The following is a 12,689-nucleotide window of genomic DNA, read 5'->3' as shown; positions in this document are numbered from 1 at the left end:
TAACATAAATATATATTAGGAAACTAATAATCTATCTGGCAATAATTATCAGGAAAAAAAAATTAAAATTGGTGTGGTAGCACAAACCTGTAATCCCAGAACTCAGGAAGTGGAGGGAAGGTCAGGAGTTCATGGTCACCTCCAGATATGTATTTATTTTATTTTATGTGTATGAGTTATTTTGACTGCATGCATGTCTGTGTACCAACCACATGCATGCAGTACTTATGGTAGTCAGAAGAGAGCATTAGATCCCCTTAGCATGGGAATATATAAAGTCGTTAACTGCCATGTGGAGGCTGGGACTCAAACCACAGTATTCTCAACTATATACAACAGAGTCCAAGGCCAGCTATATAAGAACCTGTCTCAAAAGCAAAACATTTAAAAGAAAATAAATATTTTAAACAAAACATGTACTTACGGTAGTTAGTATGGGATGAGCAGAAGCGCCTTCCTCTAGTGAATGTATCAGCAACTCACACTTAATGGGAAACCTTGCAATTTTCCTTATGGCCATAACATAAACAAAAGCAGAATGCTAACTATCACCTTAATTCAACATTTTAACCAGTTCTAGACAGTACAGTAAGGTAAGAAAAAGAAATAATGGCGTGACATCTTTGTACATCTAAAGACCTAAAGTCATGAAAGCAATTGATGCTGTTCTCAGAGAATGCAGAGAATGAAAAGGGAGAAACCATGAGACCCAAAAATATCCAAGTAGGAAACAAAAAGAGGAAAAGAATGATAATGAAATACAGGAACGCTCTAATGGACAATAGAGAGACAGGATAAGGAATGGAAAAAAAAACCACACAGGGAAATCTAAAAGCTCCTCAGCAACTTTGAGAAACAGATTTATTAAAATACATTCTGCTAAAAGTTCATGCCTTTAATCAAAGCACTTGGGAGGGAGAGGCAGGATGATCTCTGTGAGTTGAAGGATAGCCTAGTCTATATAGAGTTCTAAGATAGCCAGGATTACATGACACAATCTGTCACACACACACACACACACACACACACTCATTCAGACCAAGTGTAGTGGCACATGTTTTTGGTACCAGCACTCAGAAGGGAGAGGCAGAGCTGTGTAAGTTCAAGGTCAACCTAGCCTACATAGTGAGTCCTTATTTAAAAAAAAATCATTAAATTATACCTACAGGGCTAGAGAAATGACTTAGCAATTAAGAGTATGCACTGCTACTGCAAAGAACTGGAATTCAGTCCCTAAAGAGAAATTATGATATCCAATACATCCATGTCAAGTAGCTCACAACTACCTGTAACTCCCTTAGTAATATGTGTGAAGTTAGCATCAAATCAATTTATTACATAGATGGTACATTCTTTAACTAAGGAAGTAAAGGGTTGGTTTGTGAAGAGTTGTGTGTTTATCTCATGTATTTCAGGTTCGCCTTGAACTCCTGATTCTCTTGCCACCACTTCCTGAGTGGATTATAGGCACTAGTCACCATGCCTGACTGGAAGTAAGCTGTAATTTTATACACTGTATAAATAATTTAGCCTCGTCCAAAAAGAAGTTTATTTTGGCATATCTGGTAGGAATGTCATTGCTTAGTGCAACTGGCCACAAAAAATGACCAACATGATAGGGAAAACATGCCTGATAGTGTGATTGGAATTCAACCCAGAGACTGAGTTCAATCATACGGGTACTCTACCAACTACGACAATGTAATGAAGACATACTGAGAAAAAAAATATGGTCCCTGCAACTCATGTGAGAATCCCTGGCTGCTAAACTTCATGTATACTGTACACATGGACACTGGAAGCACAACACATTTGGATGTCACGGGGAAAAACCTACCACAAGTTCCACGTTGGGAACACTCCTGGACTTTGTTCCGAAATATGTTCTTTTCCTTGACTGATTTCCCTATAATAAACCATTAACCACAAGTATAACAACATTCAGTAAGTTTTATGTATCCTAACAGATGTCAAGCCTAAGGGTGGTATGGGTAACTGCTTTTCAATGTGCAGCTCATGTTTAACACAGGGCAGTCTTATGTCCATTATGCCTTCAGAGGTGAGGTAATAATAAAGACAGTAAGGCAGATCTGAAATACAGAAAGACAAGAAGCAAGACTTTCTAGAGACAGGATAAGCTGGTTAGTGAGGCTGACAACAGAGATCTATAGAATCATGTCAGTGTGCAGAATCCATATTTTGCTGATATGTCATGGTTCTTCTCCAAAGTTATTTATCTATTCATTTATTTGCAGTTTGAGTAGATCTATGTAAACTTTTAAATACTCTAGATCGGGGTGACAGTCTCACTTGTGAGCATATACTTCAAAGCATACCAAAGTGCACATGTTAAATATGAACAGTGCATTATACGTCTATTATTCTTTATTCAACTTTGTTAGAAATAAAATCAAGTGGAGAATCAGGAAAAAATACGCTAGATCAATATAAATCAGAATAGCACTAGATTTTTATAATAAGCTATATTACTACATTCAGTACTTGGCTCATATATTATATAACACTTATAACAGACAACTACAAAGAACCAAATAAAACTGACAGCAGGGCATAGAGCAATTGTTCTCAACCTATGGGTAACAACCCTTTCGTGGGTATGTGTGGGTATGTTGAACAACCCCTTCACAGGGATTGCCTAAGACCATCAGAAAACACGGGTACTTACATTATAATTCACAACAGTAGCAACATAACAGTTATAAAGTACCAACAAAAAAATTTATGGCTGGGGATCACTACAACATGAGGAAAAGGATTAAAGAATAGCAGCATTAGGAAGGCTGAGAAAGGAGGACTGCCATGAGTTCAAGGCTACTCACAAACTTATGTGTGGAGCTGTAAGTCAGACTGGGCAAAACAGTGAAATAGAGTGAGATGCCTATGAGAAAGTAGGATTCTGTGAGAGGAGGAAAGGGGAGGATGGGGAAGGGGACTGACTGACATTGAGACTGATTACTGGGTTCTTATCCTAGCTGTACTTCAGCTTTGATTAGGCATTTCACCTCTCAGGGAACCAATTTTTCAAGTAAATGAAGTGGTTATGCATCGAATAGTAAGATTTACTCAAACATTAACATTTCAACATCAAACTTGATTTGCAAATTTTAATTCTTTCCTCCAAACTGATATAAATGTGTAGTAGTATTTCTGCCTTACGGTCTGACACAATGTATGTTTTCATTTGAAACAAACTTAATTTTACTCTGTAGATCTGATGAAATGTTTTTGAAAAAGATGGAGACTAAGTTAGCTGAGGCTGTAGGCTTTGGGCTCAATGTCTAGCCTCAAAACGGAAGAAAAAAATGTTCAATCGCTAAGACTACATAACAAACCCCCCTGCCCTCCTTCAAAGAACCTCGAAAAATCTGACAATAAGAGTGTGTGATGTACTTATCTACTGTACTTACCAGTGTAACAGGAAGACAGAGAAAGACTCCATGTACAAGAATTTATACTGTTCAAAAAAATCCCTGTTCTGTAGAAAATGGAATGAAAAACAAAAAATTGAGGGCTTGGGATGTAGCTCAATAGTAGAGAGCTTTACCTAGCATGGAAAAGGCTGTCGGTGTCTTGGCAAAAAGAGGGCGGGAAATAGGGAGACCCAAGAGACAAATAAGCAGATAAATAAAATTAGGGGATTAACTATGACTTGGAGTAAGTAAGGATGGTAGCAGTGGAAGTATTAGAAGTGGTTCGATTTAAATGGAACATGCTAAGTTTAGCTAGCAAGTGAAATAGAAAAACAAAAAATCATTTAGATTGGGGAACACAGATGTTATTTTTAGTCAGTGAAAACAAATAAGACATGGGAAAACTAAGAAGAGCTTCCCCAAGATTCTTCATGATCTTAAAGACAGGGAAAATCAGGCATGGTGTCTCACACTTGTCTAATTCCAGCACTCAAGAGACACACTATGATTTTAATGCCAGTTTGCTCCACCTAGAGAGTTCCAGGCCAGCCAGGCCCACAGAGTGTAACACTGTCTCAAAAGGAAGAAAAAGCAGGTAAGAATTTCCAGAGTTTCAGTCCCTGCCAGGTCAGAATCAATGAGATGACTCAGTGGATAAAGTGCTCGCCACATGAACTGTCAAGAGAGGAGCATGAAAGTTCAAGAATGGAGTGGGAGGAAACTATTCCTACCTGTCTTCATTTTATTTAAACTATTATTATTATTATTATATTATTCTTATTGTGTGTATGAGGTGTGTAGGGGAGCTCATGCCATAGCACTTTTTGAGTTGGTTCTCTCTTTTCACCACAAGGCTCCTAGGGATTCAACTCATGTTGCCAGGTTTGGTGGCCAGTTTCTTTACCTACTAAGTCATCTTGCCAGTCCATAGTTTTAATATTTAAAATGCTTTGTACAATTATATTAATAAAGAACTAAAGTCTTCTATCTTGGCAAAAAGCAAAAAGTAACCGAATACACACTAATCATTGTTCCACTCTCTGCCCTTAAGAGCAACATTCTAAACATCCAGGATACAGCCACAACAACCTTCTGTGTCTAGACAGGAGTCTTATTGAGTCTTATTGCATATGAGTGGGAGGGGTCAATGAAGAGAAGACAGAGGTCATAGAAAAAAGCTCATTCTAAAAGGCAACATGCTGACCACAAAGTCTGCACTCTAACTTGGTTTCTCAACAGAAGTATTTGGTAGAGATAATTGCTGAACTTTGGACTACTTTACTCTTCATTCTTTTGACATGAATCATTGAATATACCTTGACGTTACTGAAATTTCAACATGACAAATAACAGTAAATCTTTTGTGCTAAGTGTTATGGTAGTATATGCTTCTATTTTCAACATGGCTTAAGAGGAGAAAAATTAAAACTGAGAAACACAACTAAGAATCACAAAGTAAGGAACAGTAATAACAAAAAACTGAGCCAAGCTGGGAATGTGCTTACCTAGCATACATGAAGAATATGTTTGCATATAGGTGTGTGTGTGTGTGTGTGTGTGTGTGTGTGTTTGTGTTCAAATGCTGAAACGAGAATCAAAATGCTCCCAACACTAAGAAGTCCAAGCCCATGAAAAGATGCTGAGTAATATTAGTCAGAAGGGAGATGTAAATCAAAACCACAACCAGACATAATTCAAACCTACTTGACGACTATAATATTTTTAATGGAAAATTTGAAGTGGTAGCAAATATATGAAGAAACTGAAACTCTCATACTTTGCTAATAAGTGATGCAAAATGGTGCAGCCACTCTGAAAAACACTTTCGTGTGCTTCATCTAAAATGTAATCATAATTATTGTTTGAACCAGCAATTCTACTCCCACTCAAAAGAACTGGAAACAGACACTTATATTTACATATCAATCTGTGTTAAGGATACTATGCTTACCAAACAGTATGCAATCTTAGTATAAGTGTCATTATTTACAATATCCAATGGATAGATGGAAATAACCAAGTATCCATCAATGAACTAATATACAAAATGTGGTAAAGACATAGAACAGAATATTATCTAGTTATAAAAAGGATAACCATGAACTCCTTCTGATCTACTTGCCCCTATCTGTTGAGCACTAGGACCACAGGTGTGAGCCACCTAACCTAATCACAGAGCTTCACGCCTGCTAGGCAGGCACTCTAGAAAGAGCCAGAACCCCAGCCCTACATTTCTTTGTCCTAGCTGCTGTGGTACTAGTTCTGGGACTGCTATTTTCCATACTCCATAAAGTGTTCACTTTATGCACAGATTTCTAGTTGGATGGGTTTTCGGATTTTATATTTAAAACATACCGCAGTAACTATGACTAGAAAAAGAAAATCAACTGCAGCTAGTAGGTGTTGGTGGTTCACATCTGTAAACCTAGCACTTACAAGGCAGGAGGAGTGTTGTGAGTTCAAGGCCAACTCAAAAAACAAACAAAAACCAAAAAATAAAAAGTCAAGCTCTGTCAAGCATTTCAATATGCATAGAATCCTAGTCTAAGAACTCGAAGGCAGAGCATGCCCCTAGTATTCTAACATGCAAAAAAGGAAGGGGAGGTTTAGTCAGACAAAAGTGGGTCATTCCAAGCCAGGTAAACACCTGTAATTCCAGCATCTGGAGACTGAGGCAGAAGGATTTGAGGGAGTTCAAGTCTACCTTGGGATAGATACCACTGAGAATCAGTCTCCCACACCCTCCAAAGGAAAAAAAAGTACAAATTGTGTATTCCCTGGAACTAAAAAGCACCCTTTTCCACTTAGCACTGTAGTCCAAAACAGATTTATACATTAAACTATAAAGTGTTTATCAGAACAGTCATAAATTCTATGTGAACATAGATAAGATGACTTAATAAATAAACCAATGCAGTTACAGCAACTCACTGCACTGTGGTTTTGTTTCTAAGAATAGTTAGGCCTCCGTCAGAGCTTATCTTGTAGGAAGAGCATACATGTTTACTTACTCTCCCAAACTGAAAATAGAACATTTGAAAGAAGTATTTTCCTGATTCCTAATTAGACTGCATTTTTTGAAACAAAATCACTCATGCTCTGGTCCCTCCTCACCAGAAAGCATTACTAGCACTGATCTATTCATTTTCATATACTTTGGAAGAAGCTTGTGCTTTTGCTTATTACGCAGTGGAACGTTAATGACAATTTCTTAGACATGTAGTGGTCCACAATGTAACTCTTAATATTCATGAGGCTGAAACAGTAGAATTACTCTAAGTTCAAACCCAGCATAGGCTACACTATGAGAGGATTTCTTGGTAGATAGGTAGGTTGGAGGGAGGAAGGAAGGAAGGAAGGAAGGAAGGAAAAGAGGGAGAGAAAAAAGAGGGGGGGAGAAAAATTGACTAACTACACAGGCAGGTGTACACACCTGCAATGCCAGTTCTTGGGAAGTATAAGCAGTAAGATCAAGAGTTCAAGGTCATTTGTGATCTGTGACCTTATTGTGTGTACACACGAAGTCAGCCTGGACTCTGTGACCCAATCTCGGAAAAATATTATCATATGGATTATAACTGGTCTCTCAGGTTGGACTATAAACTTGCTCATCCTTTAATAAACACTCCAGAACTGTGCTATATTTTACACATGTAAACATTAAGACACCAACTTAAGAAACACAATGAAAAGAACACTGGGCCAGCACTATAGAACCTGGATTCAAGCAGTGTGTTCTAGACACTACGTTATAAAGTTAAATATATTTAGGTCTCATTTTCTTCTCCGAGAAAACAAGAATATTTACTATTTATTTGAATAATAAGGTCTTGAGGGACAAAAATATTAGTTAAGCTATAATCAACAATCAATGCAAACATAGGTTTTTTATTATTGTTGGTCTAAGTCAGTGGTTTTTAATGCTGTGACCCTCTAATACAATTCCTCATGTTGTGGTGACCCCAACCATAAAATTATTTTCATTGCTATTTCATAACTATAGTTTCGCTAGTTATAAATCGTAACGTAAATATTTGTGTTTTCTGATGGTCTTAGGTGAACCCAGTTACAAGGTCATTGCGACCCACAGGTTGAGAACCACTGTCCTGAACTATCTATTAGTATCTGTTTCTAATAAATCTCAATGTATAGCAAATAAAGTTAAACATTATATATACTATTTGATTCTTTCTATACTGTAACTGTTAAGCCTGTAATTCCATGCACTTAGGAGGCTGAGGTGGCCAGCAAAGTTCCAGGACATTCTTAATTGTGTAACAAGACTGGATCTCAATACTAAAGAGTAGATATGGTGCTTCATGTCTATAATAAAGCATTTGGAGGGCGGGGGCAGGAGAACTACCACTGAGGTCAAGGCCAATCTGGCCTACATAGTGAGTTCTGGGCCAATCTGAACTAAATTATAAGACCCCATTTCACAGTAAGACGTACAGAAAGCATTACTGTTTAACACTAAAGATGTTGATTAAATAATATTTAATGTATTCTCAAAGTTAAGAGATAAATACCAATAGCTAAGTCAAAAAATTGCACTCAAATCTTTTTAGAAATTATTTTAAAATTTCACTTATTTTACACCCAAATCGCTAAATTTAAATTTTTAAGAAATCTAAGGTGGGCTATGGTAGTGTCTGTCATCCTAGCACTTGGTGGATAGAGGCAGGAGGAGCCAGAATTCAAGGTCCTCCTCAGTTATAGTCTAAAGCCAACATAGGCTTCATGAGGTACTACATACAAAAGCAAAAAGAAATTCAGAAAGTAGTTCACAGCTGCATTTATTTCCATTATAACTGTCAAAATATCTCTGTATACATCTCATCAGAACAACATATAGTCTGGGCATGGTGGCACACGCCTGTAAACCCAGCAGTCAGGAGGCAGAGGAGGGCAGATCTCTGTGAGTTTGAAGCTTCTCTACATGGCAAATTCCAGGCCAGGGCTACACAGAAAGACCCCAAGTGGGTAATGTTCCAAAAAATTAAAAACAAAAAACCCTAGTCTAGGGATGGTATACAATACCCCTTAGTAAGAATGTTGGATAAGGAAGTCCCCACCACATCCCCCATTCAGGCTATTGCTATTGCTCTTGGTTACCAACCAGAACTAGGTAATAAGACACTATTGCTGAAAACACCAAACACATCTGGTTGCAGGACATACAAAAATCAAGCTACAACTGAGCTGCCTACCGTTCTTTTACTGTGTCAGAAGGTGTTATGCAGGTTATCAGAAGAGAAAGTCTTACTTTGCTGTGGATCCTGCAAGCTATATATAATACCAACCTTGCGGCTAAGATGTGTCCACTGGTGCAATAGTGGCATTGCTGTTGTCTTAGGGTTACTATTGCTGTAAGCAAATTGGGGAGGAAAGGGTTTCAGCTTTTGTTTCCAAATCACTGTTCATCACTGAAAGAAGACAGGACAGGAACTCAAAACAGGGAAGGAACCTGGAGGCAGGAGCTGATGCAGAGGCCATGGGACATGACATGGCTGCTGCACCCATTACTCACAGAAGCAATGCTACAAGACCTGCATGTACCAGGTCCATTAACATTCCATCATGACCACCCTACTCCCAAGGAGCTATAGGAATGGTTGCTAGGGTTGGGGAAGTCATATTCCTCAGTGGTGCAACCCCTGGCTGGCAGCCTTTGCTCAAGTAAATAACCATCCATCTAAACTCATACAGACATCCTAATTAAAATTTTCCACAAAAGGGAAAAAGGAGAACATAAAAGTAGTTGGGAGGAAGAAGAGGTTCACTGGAAAGAAATAAAAGAGAGTAAAAGGGCGAGGGGGTGGAAATATCAAAGTATATTACATACATATAAGAAATTGAAAATTTTTTTTTTTTTTTTTTTTTTTTTGGATTTTCGAGACAAGGTTTCTCCATAGTTTTTGGTGCCTGTCCTGGAACTAGCTCTTGTAGACCAGGCTGGCCTCGAATTCACAGAGATCCGCCTACTTCTGCCTTCCGAGTGCTGGGACTAAAGGTATGCGCCAACCACCACCCAGCAAGAAATTGAAATTTTAAATCAAGAAATAACATTGCAAAAAAAAGAAACAGGGCATACATAAATGCACAAAATAAAGATCCACAGCCAGATGTGGTGGTGCATGTCACCTTTAATCTCAGCACTCAGGAGGCTCACTCCGTGAGTTCAAGGTCAGCCTGATCCACAAAGTGAGTTCCAGGTTAGCCAGGTATATACAGAGGGACCCTGTCTCAAAACAACAACAAAAGCAAGCAAGCAAGCAAACAAACAAAACTGTGACTCCCACCTAAGAGGTTTCTTTTAGCCTCAACCAGAATCCTATGTATAATGTACAAGACATCTATCTGGGGTAGTATTTCTAGTGAGACCATGATTTCCACTAAAAAAAAAAAAATTAATATGAATGTTATCAAATAAATACCAGAGTTATTGAGACTTTTCTCAATTACCTTACCACTTGGAAGTAATGGGAAAGAGCTTAGAACCTGATCACTTTTGCCCATTCTGCCCTCATTAATAGAGAGAACTAATTCTGTAAGCCTCAATTTGAGCATCCCTTCATTTCCCCAGCCAGATCACATCCTTCTTAGCAGCTGAATCCACCACTGTCCTTATAACCACAGTGTTAGAACTTGTTAATCTGTCAGGGAGACGAGACAACAACTTCTACTTTCTCTCCTCTCCTCATTCCCCAGTTTCTTAGGGTGGGTTTGTGGCCCAACTCAGTTACAACTATCAAATGAAACCACCAAACTAAAGCAGATCTGGCTCAGTGGTAGAGCCTTGTTTAGGCCCTGGGTTCAGTCCCTAGTACTGGGGAGGTGAGCTGTTGAGATTAAACAAATCACCAAATTCTATAAATGCAGCATACTAAAACACCATCATTTGCTTGTCTTAAATTTCTTTTGGAAATATGATAAATTAGTAAAAAAAAAAAAGATTAAGTTGTCTTATCAAAGCAAGATAAATTCCAACTCATTCTGAAAGTACTGAGAACCGAACCCAGAGCCTTGTGGTAAGCAAGCACTAACTCTTAGCTACATGCCCAGCTCACAAAACTTTGTCATTTTGCTTTGTTTCTGTCTTTGGAGACAGGGTCTCCTGTAGTTCAGGCTCATCTCTCCAAATGCATTACTAAAGCATATTAAGAAAGTGCTCTGCACCTCTCCTGATCTCAGGGATTAGTCTGGTGCTCTGATAAGAACTCTGAGCTCTTAGAAATCAGACTCTCTTAAGATACAAATTTACTAATTAAATGTGCTACTTATTACATTCAAAACAATGTGCCAGTCTTACTCCTGGGCACAGAAATGTACACAGCAACATTAAACTGAATGGAAAATTTGGAGCTCTAAATAGAAGAACCAACAAAGAACCATACGCTCAATACACAGCTGACTACAGAAAGTTGTTTCTAAAATCCTGAAAGCAAATATGCCCAACTTTAAGCTCTCTGAAACTGAGAAAAGACTGAGACCATTAAAGTGTGACTGCAAATTAAGCTGCAAGTAACATGGACACAAAACAAATTATAACAGAAAATTTCCTATCATCATTATTATTATTATTAATTGACAGTGTCTCACTAGGTAGCCTAGGCTGGCCTTAAATTTGACCTTCCTACCACAGCTCTGTGGTGCAGGCAAGCACTGCGATTACAGAGTGCACCACCGTGCCCAAGACAACAGACGTTTTCCCAAGACAAACCGCTTTTGAATTAAGTTAGCCAACGCAGATGGAATTTGTGGAAGCTCTGTTTATATTTTGTACCTATGTTAAAATCACTTTGGAACTACGTTTGAGTTAACAAAAATCTCTGTATCGATCGCAGTGATTTTCAGTGCTCAAAACACTGACTGTCAAACCCGCAGACGGCTACAAAAATTTGAAAATCTCAACCACGGCACTTCAGTGTGGTTTGTAACCGTGCATGACCACACCGACTCCAATGACGGCGCGGCTGCTCAACAGTTTCTCGTGGACACCGAACCATCATCAGGGAGGCAAGAGTACAAAGTCTTCCTTGGAATCAGTGTTCCAGGACCTCTGTGCAACCTCTCCTCCCGGATGCTACTGCAGCAACCCTCTAAGACTAGCTTTTTTTCCCCCTCCAGTCCTTGTGGCTTGTGATGATCTAATGCATTCAATAGTTTTTCCCAAGGCAGTTTTCCTCCTGACACCCACCTGGAAAGATTCGGGGTACCTCTTTAACAAGCAATCTCGTTCAAACAAGGAAGCTTCCTTCAAACACCTACTGTCTAAAATAAAAGTATAATAATTGGGACTTCGCCTTCTATCAGGACAACACAGGGAAAGAACTACCTTGCGCACTCTCCTCCTCTTCAATTATTTCTTGTTCGCAGTCACTCAGGAAGAGTTAAATAGTCTTACTCTAATGCCTTCCCAGAAAGACGGTGCGTTAAATACGCATAAATATTATTGCATTCCCAAAGCAAGTAGGTTCTGGAGTTTTGTTTTAAGGTAAGGGGGTGAAGGATCCCAGGAGAAGAAAAAGAATCACCCGAGGCTCCAAAGACAGAGCTGGGCGAGGAGGAGGAAGAGGCCATAGCAGAAGTTCAAGCTACTCTCCAGAAAAGTCCGGAGCGGAGCCTGGGACCCGCCGCTGCAGCTCCCTCACTGTCCCGGGGACCGTGGGGTGGCTTCCCCTCCCCCTGAGGGACTTCGGCGCCCGGCGGCTCGCGACAAAGGGGCCTGGCGCGGGGCGCTGGCGACCGCCGGGTGGGGGACGGGGCCCCGAGGAACGAGCCAGAGAGGATGGAGCGACCAAGGGGCACCGCGGCCGCGGTCCCTCCCCTCGGGTCCCTCGGCGGCCGCGCAGCGCCAGGCCTCGATCCACACGCACCCGCCGCCGCTCACCTCACGCTGCGGGAGCTTCGGTCTCCACCGCAACCCGAGCCTTCGCGCCTTCCAAGGTCCGAGCCATGTTTTGCCCCCGCCTCAGCTGGCTCAGCCGGCCGCCGAGGAGAGCTTCGACTGACTCCGCGGCCAGCCGAGCACAGCACGTCACTTCCGATGGTACAAGCGCCGCCCCCGGGCTTGGGCGCCTGACGATTGGCTGGTGCAGGCGGCCTACCTGGTGCGGTGGGCGGGGCACAGGCGGGACCGCAAGGCAGCAGCAGCGGGGAGGTTGCGGGCTGGACTGGTTGCCCCGGGGAATGGGTGTCCTGTCGCGGCCTGGGGCCTCTCTGGTTTCTGGGACCCCCTGGCCCGCCTCGGGCTCC

General features: G+C 40.5%; 1 protein-coding gene across 1 annotated transcript in view; it reads right to left on the bottom strand.

Moving 5' to 3' along the window:
- Pik3c2a (phosphatidylinositol-4-phosphate 3-kinase catalytic subunit type 2 alpha) overlaps positions 1-12,446 on the bottom strand; it is a 106,561-nt gene extending 94,115 nt beyond the window's left edge. The window contains exon 1 of the mRNA XM_041666242.1: positions 12,325-12,446. The gene's annotated coding sequence lies outside the window, so the exon portion shown is untranslated. The remainder of the gene's footprint in view (positions 1-12,324) is intronic.
- Positions 12,447-12,689: the final 243 nt, after the last annotated feature.

This window comes from Microtus oregoni, unplaced genomic scaffold (genome assembly GCF_018167655.1).
Source record: "Microtus oregoni isolate MIOR12 unplaced genomic scaffold, Mior012 000016F_ref0000370, whole genome shotgun sequence".
In the NCBI taxonomy this organism is placed as follows: Eukaryota; Metazoa; Chordata; class Mammalia; order Rodentia; family Cricetidae; genus Microtus; species Microtus oregoni.
This window is presented reverse-complemented; position numbering and strand designations above follow the sequence as displayed.